At 45.0% G+C, this 14,579-nt stretch overlaps 1 protein-coding gene across 1 annotated transcript in view; it reads left to right on the forward strand.

Moving 5' to 3' along the window:
* The window catches only part of GNA12 (G protein subunit alpha 12), a 98,302-nt gene that overhangs the window by 40,678 nt on the left and 43,045 nt on the right, over positions 1–14,579 (forward strand). The window lies entirely within an intron of this gene.

Below are 14,579 nucleotides of genomic sequence, written 5' to 3' on the forward strand. Positions count from 1 at the left end.
AAACAACTTTCCTGCTTGTAATGCATGGAACCTGCCTGGCAAGCCATGTATGTCTTCAGTCTTCAGATCAGCACCTTGGAAGCTCATCTGAACTCCTCCACTTTGTTCCCTTGCTGTACCCAGCTGACACCCGTGCATGCCCAGGGGATCCAGGAACACTACCTCCTCCTCACCCCTGTGCCCTGAGAACCAGGGCCCTGAGGCTTCAGCCCCTGGCCTTTCTGTATGGTTTTGCCATATTGTGTATTTATTTTTAAATCATGGAGTCTTGAGTTTTCTCTGTTTTCAAACCTCATCTTAAGTGGTTTCATACTGCATATCTTCTTCTGTGACCTGCGTTTTGGAAGTTGATTCACGTACATGCGTTTCTGCACTTCTTCCCCTGCTGCTGCCGCATGCCCCTCTGATGTGGTCACACTGGCATTCAGGCATCCTCTTGTAGGCACACTTTGCAATGGTTGCCGTGTTTGCTTTTACAAACAAAACTGCTGTGGTCTCCCTCCTGTGTCTCCAGATGCACGCATGCAGAGGTTTCCCTGGGACGCACACTGTGGGGTCAGGTTGCCCCTCCAAATAGACAAGATGTGTCCAGTTATTTTCCAAAGTATCGTACCAGCTATGCTTCTACCAGGAGTAGAAACAAGTGTTTCTTGCTCTTGTTCTTACTAGTATTTGGTGTCACTCGACTTTAAAATTTTTAATAGTGTGTCCTTACAGTTTAACTGACATTTCCCTGATTACATTAATTGGTTATATGTGTTTTCTTTTCTGGACAATGCCTGTTCATGTCTTCTACCACTGTTTTCTGTAAGTGCTTTGTATTTTTCTAATTTATTTGAGGCTCTGCGTTGTCTGCCTGATGACCCTTCCAGTTCAGTCTGCATATACTCCATCCTCCCCTCAAACACTCATGTCTTACACAACCAGAGCTCTGTCACCAAAACCAGGACGTCGATGCTGGCATGCTTAGTAGTTAAACTACAGACACCATGCAGAACTGGCCCTTCTCTGCTAGAGTCCTCCTTAGGCAACAGGACCTGGCTCAGGACCCTCGTGGAGTTTAGCCCCCTCATCTCCATCTCCTCTGATCCTGGGAAGGCCCTAGCCTTACCTTGATTTTCATGACCATGACACTTGTAAAGAACACTAATCACTTGTTTTCTAGAATGTCCCTGTATGGGTTTGTCTGGTGTTTTCTCAACATTAGAATAAGACCGTGTTTCTGGCAAGAAAACCACAGAAGTGATGTTCCGCCATGCAGAGCATCATATCGGGGTCCATGCTGTTGATGTGCCCCGTGCCTGGGGGCGTGAGCCTTGATCATGTGGTTAAGGCGGTGCTCTCCAGGTTTCTCCACTGTAAATCACTGTAGTTCTCTGTTACTAATAGGCATTTGGGGACGATACTGTGAGACTATCCAAGTGTCCTGTTTCTCCTCAAGCTTTGCCCACTCATTTTAATCCACTGGTGGTTCTTACAGATGACACTTTTATAACCTGTTTTCATTTTCACATTCTTTCTCAAGCCAACTCTAAAAACTAAGGTGACCAAGAACAATCTGGCAGTTGCCAGAAAGGAGAGGACTGAGTGGGGGAGAGAAATAGGTGAAGGGGATTAAAAGGAACAAGCTTCCGGTTATAAAATATGTTTGTCATGGGGATGTACATATAATATATTGTACATCATAAGGAATATAGTTGATAATGCTGTAACAGCTTTGTATTGTGGCAGATGGTAACTAGATTTGTCATGGTGATTAGTTTATAATGTGTATAAATGTTGAATACTATGCTGTATACTTGAAACAAGTATAATTCTGTATGTCAACTACACTTCAATAAAAAGAAATTAAGGTGAAAGAGTCAGAAGAATTAGAAGATGCAGTTGCCATAGAAAGGAAATTTTTATCTTCTGAAGGGCAGGAATATCAGAAGCAACTAGAGAATACAAGTTAATATCTAAGTGTGAAATTGGGGTTAAGTCTTTTTCTTCATAAGCTCATATGGTCTTGGAAAGAAGATTCCACGGTCCATTCTGAGCTTGTATGGAAATTGCTGTTGATTGAGGAGGCACCAGAGAAGGAAACACAAGCACCCAGAGCTGGTTGTTTGCTAGTGTTCAGCGTGTTGCGTCTAGGCCAGCGGTGTATCGGGATAGTGTTGTCAAGACTTCCATCCTTTGCCTCCCTCCACGGGATGTGGCATTGCAGGGACCTCCTGGCTGCGGAAGTCAGGCCTTGTGTGGTTGCAGATATGGAAACAGACCCAACCTTTCCAGAGAGGTTATGGCTTGCTCACAGCCATCTTTTGAGGAATCACTATGAAGACCTTGGGCCAGAAAGGCCAGTCTGCATATTTCTCCCTACATTTGTTCATGCATGCATTAAACATTTGTGGGGCACTTTCTGTGTGCCAAGCACTGTTTATTGTGCTAGGGATGCAGAGCGAGACCAAAAATAAGCCTGCCCCTAGAGAGCTTCTCGTGCAGCCCCCACCTGGCACATGCCCAGCACAAGGCTGCAGCTTCCAACAGCTGGCTGTGCAGGTACGGCTGCCAGGCAGGTGTGCTCTTCCTGCCAGTTGTGTATGTTAAAGGCAATGACCCAAAGCAGATAGGACACTGTTTACCTTGTTTACTTGGTAGTGTGTATATGAGTGTCTGCTGTTCCCATACTTTTATACTTCTCTGTATTTTTCTTTTTATTTTAGCAAAATATAGAGCATTTTGCTAAAACAGCTTGACAGTAAACCTTTAACAGTCATAACTGTCAAGATATACAATGACAGCAACTGTAAAGAATAGAAGCATCTTAGCCCAGTGTGACAAGTGCCCCACAGCCTCCCCCATCTTCAGGAGGATTCTGGCTTCTCTTTGCTATAAATTTCTTCTCAGTGTCAAAAACCTTTCCAGGACAATGTCTCAACAACTTACATTTTGCCTTTCCTCTACGGGTGACGGGGCTGGAGCCTTTGACCGTCAGTGGTGAGGACCAGCCCTTTGGAGGGCTGCTGTCAGCCAGGTGTCAGGGTTTTCCTATCCCCTGTGCCGACTCGGTTTTCCTCATCATCCAGGCATAGGCAGAAACAGAGAGGAATAAGGGCATGTCTGGTGGCTGCCTTCTGGGGTACAGGGTTAGTCTGTGGGGCAGGAGGGGACCATTCCTGTGTGCTCAGTGATGGCCACTGCTGTTTAGACAGAGGGTTTGATACAACCTCTGTGGCTTTAAGAAAAGGAGAAAAATTAGCCTTGCTGTGATAGATTTTATCTTTTGAAATACATTTAAGTGAGACATAGCAAGACACTAATAGAGGTTTCCTCATAGGTATAACCAATATAAATATTGCCAACCTATATGCCCTTTTCCTAATAAAAGAGAATTTTGAATTTTTTAAACACATTTTGCAAATTGTCATGAACTGATGTACTTATAGCACAGCATGTAGATAATATTAGCATGATTTATCTGCTATTACTTCTTTTGAGTGTCTAGTTAATTAGCCTGGTACACACAAGTGTATCCGTTGTATTTTGCGTATAATTCCAGCACTGATGGGGACCGTGAATTTGCACATCATTGTCCCCCATGCTGGGCAGTGTGGTGAGCATTGTCTCACTGAGCCCTTTCTGTGGACCAGGGTCTATGCTGAGGTTAAGTCCAGTTTCCTCATAAAGCTGGTAAGATAGACACAATGCCAACAAATAACTGCAAAAAAAAGGTACAAAGAAGTATGTTTGAGGAGTATACAGGCTACGTTAGGCATACAGGGAAAGTATGTGACTCTACCTGGCAAGTAGGGGTCAGGGAGATGCTTTTGGAGATTTCTGATGATGAGGTAGGCATGGACCAAGGGGCAGTGGGGAGTGAAGTACACAGGGAACAAAAGAGGTTCGAGTTTGCGAGGCACCGGGCACCGCAGGAGCTCCCTATTTGGAGGGCGGGCAGGCACGCTGAGGCCCTGCTTCAGTTGGGTGGCTTGCACACGCGAGTAATGGAAGTCCCAACTCAGACCAGCCTGACTGGAAAGGGACCTAACCATCCGGGGATAGAGGCTGAGACAGGCACTCTGCCCATTTCTCTGTGCCAGCTCGGCTGTGGTCAGACCCACCCTGTGGTGGTCTCACCACCAACAGAGCAGCGGGGCTGCACAGTTGCCACGGCCACTTAGACCCGTGTTAGTGCCCCATCCCTAGCCTGTCCACTGTGGAGAGGGGCACTCGGCCCCGGACAGGGTGTGCACGCCGCAGGCTGCTCAGTGGTGGGGGTGGAGGGGCCACATAGGCCATGGGGCAGCATGGAATTACCTGTAAGCATAGGAGCCACTGAGGTATTTAAAGCAGAAAATTGCAGTTCCGATCTGCAGTTTTTCCAGAAATCACTGTCAACAGTGCAAAGGTGGAAGGAAAGAAGGCAAGATTGCAAACCAAGGCCGCGTGGTGGGCTCCTGTACAAGTTCTGGTTAAGAGGCTGAGAACTTGAACCAGGGCAGGTTCTCAGGGCTTACGATTTACTGGTATCAGTTTCTTCCTCACTGATCACTGGCATGACTCTTTGTTTGTCATCTCGTTACTGTCCTCTACATGATCAGACTTCTCTCCAAACATGCCATGTGAGCAGGGACATAGTAAGTCAAGAATCACCTGAGTAAATGGAGCCATTTGTTGCTTTGCATGATGTACCCTGGAAATTACGGCCAATCAGCTGCATTTAGTAACTTGTCCTTCTTGCTCAGAGGACTGGGTACCTGGGATACAGAGTCCTCAGGCCCGGGGGCTGCGCCTTTGTGGGTCAGGTGCTGGGGAGACCTGGCACACGTGGATTGCTGCAGGTGGTTCTTCCTCTCCTCGGATACTCTTCACTTCACTTCTTGGATGTTAACAAAGTTCACTGAATTGGGAGTCATTTTTTATGTCCTTGGAGTTACTTGAGTGGCAGGGCATCGCGCTGCACCCTTTCTGCTTCAGAAGACGCAGGTGGAGGCTCAGTTGAGAGGAGGAGTTTTCTGTTGATGGCACAGTGTTCCCCGGTTCCCAGGAGTCAGGTAGCTCTGCTATTAGAGGCGTTTATCTTCCTGTCGTGCAGGTGGGAATTAGGTCTCCGTGGCCTTGCAGAGGCTGCCAGGAGAGGCTGTGGCATGGGCTGAGTGTTAGATGTGGAGGAAAATCATCCCCCGTCGTTGTGTGTGTGTGTGGATGCTGCCAGACCAAGTGGTTTCAAGAGGAAAATTACCTTTTGGCTTAGCGACATGCTAACTATAAAGAGTGACTGGACTGGCCAGCCTTGCTCCAAACCTAAAATCCCTGTCTGTCATTAGGCGTGCTCAGTGTTTGTGATGTCTGGGCTTCAGGATTGCTGAGGTCTACAGGCTAGCTCCATAGGCACAACTGCCTCGCCCCTCTGTTCCTTGTCAGGGGATGTGTGCTTTTTAAGGGCCGTGAAAACGTATTTACGTGTTTTCAGGCTTGGGATGGATTTTGGGAAAGCTCCAGGACACGGTCATGCCCCAGATTCCCTCTCCATTCCTGAAACAAAATCAGCTTAGGCTGTGTGGTTGTTCCATCCTCTTAGAAAAAACAGGCCCAGTGTCTTTTCCAAAGGCCGACCCCATGGGCCAGGCTACTAGGAACCTACTGCCCTTCCCTGCCGCCGTTTCGCCTGATTTCCCAAAGGCCTCCCCAGCTGTCCTGATGTGCTTCGAAGGCAGGAGGGCCAGGCTGGATGGGAAATGCGGGCATTTGTAGCTACAGTGGCTTTTTGTAACTTTTTTGAGGCCCCAGGACACGAGGTGAATTGTCCTGAGTGGTGTGGTCTGTCTGAGCCCGGGGCTCTGTCCTTGAGGAGAGCAGGGGGCTGGGGTTGCGGGTGCTCCTGTCGGCCTCTGGGGGGCTGCAGTCATGGCAGCTGGCTGATTAGCAGTAAGACCTGGCGAGTGGCAGGGCATGCCCACCACTGTTTGGGGTGACAGGGCATCTCCCCTGAGTCTGAAGGCTCTGCTGCTAGCCTGGCCACATCTCCGACCCATAGGAGCTTTACCCAGGCTGCCTGGCACAGCCACAGACCTGTGTGGCTGCAGTCCTTTGCCTTTTCTCCTCGCTCTGCTGTCACCGTGTCCGATGTCTTGACTTTTTAAGTGCCATAGTCTAAGGGTTTAGAGCAGCAGGAGACAGGAAACCCCGGAAAGCACAACCAGGACAGCGCCTTCTCCTCACGTTTCTTGTGGCATAATTGTAACATTTCAAAGAACCTTCCTACTGAGAAACAATCATGTCCCCTGCTGTTCGTACCAGGTGTAGGTATCCCTGGGTATCTGCACTGCTACTGTGAAGTTTGGCTGGATGGGATGGATGAAAACCCAAAGGAGCAGTGACTTTCCCTCTCATATGACAGAAGGTCAGAGAGAACCAGGACAGGTATGGCTTTAGGTCTCCGTCTAGCCCTTTCTGGTGTCCTGCCACGTGGCTCCTTTCCTCAGCCATCAACCAGGACAAGGCAGTGGAAGAAGGGTCCACCCTTTGCCTTTCAGGGCTTCTTCCTGCAGGTACCATCATCCAGCATGTCCGTGGCTGGAACCTGGGCACGTGGTGGCACCTTCAGCATGGCAGCTAAGTGTGGGTCCTCAGCCAGTGTGTCAGTGCTGAGGAGGAGGGACAGAGCAGGGCTGCAGCAGGACCTTTCTGCCTCTGGTGTGACAGGGGGTAGTGCTTAGTGCGGCCCCCAGGGAGGGTAAAGTTGGGTTTGTCAGTTATTTTAACTCTCCCTTGTTGAATAAGGAGGCATTTATAATAGCACAGAACATCTTATCTGTGATATATTATATCTGGACTGATGGCGACACCTCACAACTGTCCTTCCAGTCTTGTGTGTGTCTTTTTCAATTTTATGGAATTCATTCATTCGGCAAATACTTATGGAGCATCTACTATGCATCAGGCATGCTTATCAATACCAGGGAAATAGTGGTGAACAGCCAACCAAAAATCCCTGCCCATGTGGAGCCAACTTTCTGATCAGAGGTGGCAGGCACTGGTCCTAGGCATGTGTACACATGCATGCACGAGCCCTTGTCATATGTGTGTTAGAGACAAATAGGCAGAGAACTGGGATGGATAATGTTGAGGGGGAGCCGAGGTGGATAAACACGGGAGGCTCCTTCAGATTCTTAGTTCTCCCACCTGTTTCCCCTTCTCTCATGATACTCAAGCTGAGAATGTGGCCCCAAAGCCAGGCTACATTGCTGCCCTCTCTGTGGTGGGGACTGAGTTCTCAGTCTGCTCCTAAAATGACTGGCATGCCTCCCCAGTCTCTCTGCTTCCCGTGGACTAACCAGCGTGGAGGGCCTGGGTGGCCAGCACAGACTCACCTGTGGAACTGACAGAGCATGGCACAGGCACACAGCCCATATTGTTTAAGCCTATGTATTTGCGTAGAGCCCTAACTAATGCAAGCAGACCCCTGGGTGGCATTTGAGAGCTCTGACAGTGATGGCATGGGAGAAGCAGGCCCGGCAGGTGTCCTGGGAAGAGTGCTCCCACCCCAGAGAGTGGCAGGTGCCAAGGCCTTGGGGTGGGAGCGGACAGCTGGGGGGAATGGGCAGAGGGCCACTGGAAGGACTTGGGCTTTGGGCAGAGGAGTGACATGGTGTGACTGACATGTTAGGATCACTTTGGCAGCTCTTTCAGTAGCACAGGCAGGCCCTTTGGGAGCTTTTGCAGTGATCCAGCTGGCAGGTGATGGTAGCTGAGATCATGTGATAGTGATCAAGGTGGTGAGAAGTGGTCAGGCCTGTCCCGGTTTGCAGGAGCATTTGGGGCTGGTAGCCCCACCACCAGTCCACTCTAAGGATTCCCTTAGCATCAGCCCTGATAGTGATTTTGAGCCCAGTGTTTTACTTTGTATTTTAAATTTAGGACACCCAGGGAGAGTCCCATGCTCCGCTTTGTGAGGGGCCTGCCGACTGCCCTGTGTCTGGAGGCAGTCCCTGGATCGCATAGCCTGCAGGACCACAGCCATCTGAATGCATCTTGCACTTTCTCGCTACAGGGTGCGTTCTCTCTGCCAGGGACTGGCCATCTGTGCCCATTCTGTGGGCAGTCGGTGGGTTACCCTTTGCTTCCTTCAGGTCCTCAGATGGGGAGGCGGAAAGTAAGAATCCTGATGGAGGAGGGCAAGCTTGTAGTGGCTTAGAGACCCAAGCAGCAATTGAGAGTTCTGAAATGGGTTTAATTTGTAAAAACTGACGGCAGCAAGTCTCACCACCTCATCCAGTAACCAGGGCATTTCCCACACACCCTCAGCCATGCTAGTTTTACTTTTCTTAAATTTTCACCAGCCTGATAAGTACAAATTTCCACGATTATTTGTTCTTTCCATATGTTTATTAGCCATTTATATTTGTTCTTTTGTGAGTTGACACCTTTGTTTTCTCTGTTTTTCTGTTGGGAACAAGTTTGATTCGTACTAGTCTACCATCAGGTGCTCATTTTTTCTAACACCTTTTTTAATTATAGATTTACAGGAAATAATTATAGATTTACAGGAAATTACAAAGATAGAGAGAGGCATTCTTCACCTATTTTTCCCCAATGTTTACATCTCACGGGACTAGAGTATAACGTGGAAACCACGAAACTGACTTGGGTACTATGCATGTGTGTTTCTGTGCCGTATTATCACATGTGTAGATTCATGTAACCACCACCACACTTGACCCAGAGCTGCTCTGCCATCTCAGAGACCCTCCTCCTGCTGTCCCTTTACAGTCATGACCCCGCTTCCTCCATTACCTTCACCCTGGCGACCGCTGATTTGTTCTCCATCTCTCAGATTTTTTTCATCTGGGGGATAGCGTGTAAATAGAATGGTATCTCATGTCTCGTCATGATGCCCTTGAGGTCCATCCAAGGTGATGCGTGTGTCAACAGTACACCTTTTCATTTCTGAGTAGCGCCTGTGGGAGGGAGGTGCCACAGTTTACCTCACTACATACAGGTAGACAAATGTGCATATGTACATATGTATATACAAAGAGAGTGTTGGTTTTTTTTTTATCTTACAGGGTAAGTCAGAAACATCAGAAATCAGTGAATGGTTTCTAAGAGAAAACAGTTCTATTTCAGATACTCGAAGACCAGAGATTGCATTCTTAGTTTTGGTTTGTTCCTGTGTGTGTGTTTTAATCTTGCAAACTACATTGACTTTCATACTGTGATAGAGGGGGAAATCTCAGCCTTCCTAAAACTTACTGTTAAAGTCAGAGAGACTTGAGAAGTCCTGCAACCAAACCCTCCTAACTTGTAGAGATGGTTTGAGAGTTGAGGTCTGAGAGTTGAAGAAGTTTGCCTGCAGTGAACAAGCTAATGGATGGCCTCTCCCAGATTAAAATGCAGCGCTTGGAGTAGTCCGAGCCTTTGAAGGCTTGTGTGGGTCCTGATCCCAGCTCTGGAGGGGTGGCTCTTGCCTGAGAACACAGAAGCAGGAAGCTGAGGTATTTGCTATTCTTGGATCCTGTACGGGTGAGAGACTTACGTGTCCTGCTTTAGGCTGTTGGCCTTTCCCCTTCATTTCATTAATCATGAATAGTATTATATACTTACAAGCCTCTAAAAATCTAGTCCCTTAGGGGGAAAAAAGAAGTGTTACGTATTTTAACATAAATCCTTGTGAAAAATGTTGCTACAGATCTTTACATCTGGAGGGTTTCTGAACCCATGACATAATAGCCTAGGGTGGAAATGTGATATATTCTGTGTAGAATTAATAATGGTATTTTCCACATGATAACAAGACCAGAAACCCTAAAGGAAAAGAATAATGAATTTGACTGAGTAAACGTTTTTAACTTTTGCATGTCTAAAGTTAGCACAAAGTTAAAAGGCAAATGACAAATTAGGGGGGGAAATCGCTGCTTGTATGGAAGGTATTCTTTGCATGTTAAGAGAGCATGTAGAGCTGCAGCCTGCATGAGAGGCTCCTGTGCATCAGTAAGTGATGGCAGCTGATCACTGCCTTGCACTGGCCATGGAGATGCAAACTAAAGCAACAGTGAGGTAGCTGTCAGTCAGATTGGTAGAGATCACCGAGCATAATACCCAGGATTGATTGGGTCCTAGAAAATGGGGATTCTCATACCCAGGTGGCAGGCAGGCAGGTAAAGTGATTCAGTTTCTCATTTTGTGTCAAAAAATGAGTGTTACACCCTCTGGCAGTAATCCATACTATAATCCATTGTATTTATCCTAAAGCAATAATTATAAGGTTTCTGGCTTCTAATTACAGTGGACTAGTTTTCCAGAGACTTCTGCTGAAAATAATTTAAAATGTTACAAGTGACTTTGTGAAAGCATTTAAGGGCTGACAAATCTATAAAGAGTCACCAGGCCAAACAATGAGAGGGAGAGAACCATGAGAGAGGAGCAGAGCCCCTGCAGCTTTCTATCCCTGACATGTTGGTGATCTAAACCATAAACCATTTTGACAGGTTTTTCAAAATCTCAAAAGGAGGTAGAAATGTAAGATTGCCAAAATTGAGGAATCTGGTAGGAGACTCTGCTGTAATGAGCTGGGACCCCAAAGGGTACAGGTGTACTGAAAGGAAACCCTCAAAAGAGGAGAGCCGAGCCGAGAGTATCGCCTGGCAGCTAAGCCAGGACAGGGAAGGGAGAGGAAGCAGAGGAAAACCCAGCTGTGGGTAGGCTTCCCTGGGGACTTGTCACCCAGATTCACGAGAGCAGTCCAAGAAACCCCAATGCTCTGAATTTTAAAGTGATGACAAACACATAGTGTGTCCAAGTGCCTGGTAGAGCAAGTGGACACACTCCCTGGAGAAGATACTTTAATCCTAAACCTTGGAGACTCCCCAGAAATGATGTTTTTAAGGTTGGGAGTCATCACAGAGATAGCCAAAGTCATGAGGAAACAAAGCAAAATGCCTAGAGTGGAAAGAAAAGAACACACAGCAGAAATAGATCCAAACAACTATGCTTAATGTGTTTAAAGAAATAAAAGTTAGAAAATATCTTCATGAAAAAACAGAAAATATTAAAAGTGATATAACATATTTTTAAAAATCAAGCTAGAACTTCTATAAATAACAAAAAAGCAAAAATTAACCCAATGGAGATGTTAGGCAGTAATTTGAACCCAATAAAAGAGTGTATAATAAACTAGAAGTATTAGAAGAAAGTTTCCAAGAATGTAGAAAAGAGAGACAAAAATAGAGGAATATAAAAGACAGGTTGAGCAGTATGGAGGATAGGTGGGAGAGGTCTCGTACATGTAAGCAGCAAAAGAGGAGGAAGACCGGGCAGAGGCAGTATTAGAAGATAATGGCTGATAAAACACAGCAAATCAGAGGATCAAGAATCCCAGTAAGTCCCAAGCAAGATTAACAAAGAAGAATTTATAGCTAGACATATAATGAAACTTCAAAAAACCAGACAGAAAAATCCTAAAAGCATCTACAGAAAAGGGTAGAGATCAACTTTCAAGGAGTGACAGATTGACAGCTTTTTCCCAAAAGCTACCACAGAAGCCAGAAAGAATGAGTGACATTTTGAGGTGGTGCCAACGAGAGAGTATAACTACAGATCTTCCTCAGTTTATGGTGGCGTTACATCCTCACAAACCCATTGTAAATTAAGAGTATAAGTTGAAAATGCATTTAATACACCTAACCTGCCGAACATCAAAGCTTAGCCTAGCCTTCCGTAAACATGCTCAGAACACTACATTAGAGCACAGTCAGGCAAAATCATATAACACAAAGCCCATTTTATAGTAAAGTGTTGAATTGTAGCATGTAATTTATTGAATCCTGTACTGAAAGTGAAAAGTGGAATGGCCATAGGGTGGCAGAATGGATGTAAATGTGTCAATTGTTTACCCTTGTGATCAGGTGGCTGACTGGCAGCTCTGGTTCGCTGCCCTGCCCGCTGCCCAAGAGAGAATCAACACCGAATATCATTAGCCTGAGGAAAAATCAAAATTGAAAATTTGAAATACAGTTTCTACTGAATGTGTATCACTTTTGCTCCATCATAAAGTTGAAAATGGTTAAGTCAAACCTTTTTTTAAGTCAGGACCATCCATCCTAACCTAAAGTTCTATAAAATTAAGGGCAGATTAGAGACATTCTCAAACAGAAAAAGTTGATCATCAGCAAATTCTCACTGTAGGAACCATAAAGACTACACTTCAAGAGAAAAGTGATTCCAGATGGAGGGTTTGAAACATCAGGATGAAGACCAATTTATCTGTTTTATTTTTTTGGTCATGCTTTTGGTGTCAAATCTGAGAATTCATTGCCCAGTCCAACATCAAGAAGGTTTACTTACGGATGTTCTTTTCTTATATTTAGGCTGTTCTCTTGTATTTCTGTTGTTGCCCCATTTTTGTATATGGAGTAAGGTAGGGGTAGAGGTAGGCCTCCGACCTCTGCAGGTGGACATTGAGTTGTTGCAGCACCATTTGTTGAACATCTGTTCTTTCCCCGTTGAGTGGTCTTGGCATCCTCAACAAAAATCAATTTGTCGTACGTGTTTGAGTTTGTTTCTGGATTCCCAGTTCTCCTACATTGACCCAGTATCTGTCCTTACGCCAGTAACACACTGTTTTGATTATTATAGCTTTGTAGTAAGTTTTGAAATCAGGAAGTGTTAGTCCTCCAGCTTTGTTTTATTTTTCTCACTGTGGTTTTGATTCGCTTTTCCCTGAGGATTAATGATGTCAAGCTACTTTTGAAGAAGAATAAAGGGGGAGGGACTTCCTCTTCACAGAGGTCAGCAAACTGTGGCCTGCAGGCTAACCTAAATGTGGCTTACTTTGTTTGGATCCCTAGTTAAAAGTGCTTTTTACATTTTTTAAGACTTGGAAATGAGGAAGAAGAATATGCAATAAGGACAACTGTATGTGGTTCACACAGCCTGACTATTTACCATCTGGGCCTTTGTAGAAAAGTTTGCTAACCCATTCTCTAATACATCAGATACTAAGATTTATTTTAAACTTTATTAACCAATACACTGGGGATATTGGTGCAAAATTAGATGAGTAAATTGGTGAGCCACATAGAGAACAACGAAGTTGGACCCCGGGACACAAATACCCAATTTCAGATGGGTTAGAGATCTAAATATGAAAAGCAAAACTGTGTATCTTTTAGGAGCTAATATAGAAGAATCCTTATGATCTTGGTGTAGGGAAGAATTTAGGTCATTGAAAGTGTAAATGCAAAAAGAAAAGATTAATAATTTGACTACTTCAAATTAAGAGGGTTAATCCCAGTTTATTCAAAGACACCACCAGCCCTGGGAATGGAAACATGCCCCCATCTCTAACCTACAAGGAAAAGTGTCCAGAAGATTTAAAGAACTTCCATAAATCCACAAGAAATAGGCAGTTAAACAGAAAAATGGATTGAAAGGTTGAACAGGCCTTTCTGAGAGGAGAAATTGTATACTTACCAGATTTGCAAAAATTAAAACACCCAATAATTCCAAGCATTGGCGAGAATGTAGAGTACCAGGAGCCCTCATACACCATGGTGCTGGTATATGTAGATTGCTGCACCCAGTTTAGAAATAGATCAGCGTTAATTACTAAAAATTAAGACATGTATTGCTGATGGCCCAGTTGTCCCACTCCTGAGTGTATATAAAGGCACACATGTAAATATTCATTGCAGAATTATTCATAACTGGGAATAATCCTAGATATTCCTCAGCAGTTAAATGGGTAAGTAAATTGTTCTTACTCCTGAGTACTATAGTGCAGATGAGCAAAGAACAGCCATCCTCATCACACACTGGTTCTGAACCCGGATACTACACTGCGGTAAAACTGCAGGAGAAGTTAGATAGCAGGAAGAGAGTGGCTCAGTCTGGGAATCAGATGAGCATCCTAGCAGAGCCCTTGTGGGGTGCTGGTCACGATCCTCTGCTTGACCTTGGTGGTGGCTGTCTTATCAGTTCAGTTGTGCATTTACAGTAGTAGTGATAAGGATGTGAAAGGGCAGATATAATTAGATAAATATGCAAAGATTATTTGTAAAGAATTTTAATTGTATTGCTTATTAAAGCAAAAACAAGAAGGCAGTAGCCTACATACTCTCCGGTAGGGATGGGTTGACTGTCAGAATACTGACCGTGTGACAGGACACTATGCGGCTACTAGAAGAGCTGAAAGAGAACAGTGCATCCACCACCGAGAGGCCCTGACACACATGGGAGAACAGGTTAGGAAGCCAACTAGAGGTATGTCCTGTCCTTTTCTGTTGAGACAGAAAAGAAGCATTTGTACATGAATGCAAAGAGAATTAAACCCTGGCGTAAATACATCCACAGAACCATCTCATTGATACCTTTTTAAAATTTCCTGTGAAATTGCAGGAACATGTATTTTTTTAATTACTTGAATTTTTAATATAAAAACACATATTCTTATAATCAGAAAAAACCATGAAAACTTTTTGAACAAGTTATAAAAATTGATGTCTACAGAAGATAATTTTATAAATCTTACAGTAATTTCTGAAAGAAGGCTGAATTCTGGTTAACTCTAATATACTGTTAATCTGGAAGTTTAA

This window comes from Manis pentadactyla, chromosome 10, assembly GCF_030020395.1.
Source record: "Manis pentadactyla isolate mManPen7 chromosome 10, mManPen7.hap1, whole genome shotgun sequence".
Taxonomy (NCBI): domain Eukaryota; kingdom Metazoa; phylum Chordata; class Mammalia; order Pholidota; family Manidae; genus Manis; species Manis pentadactyla.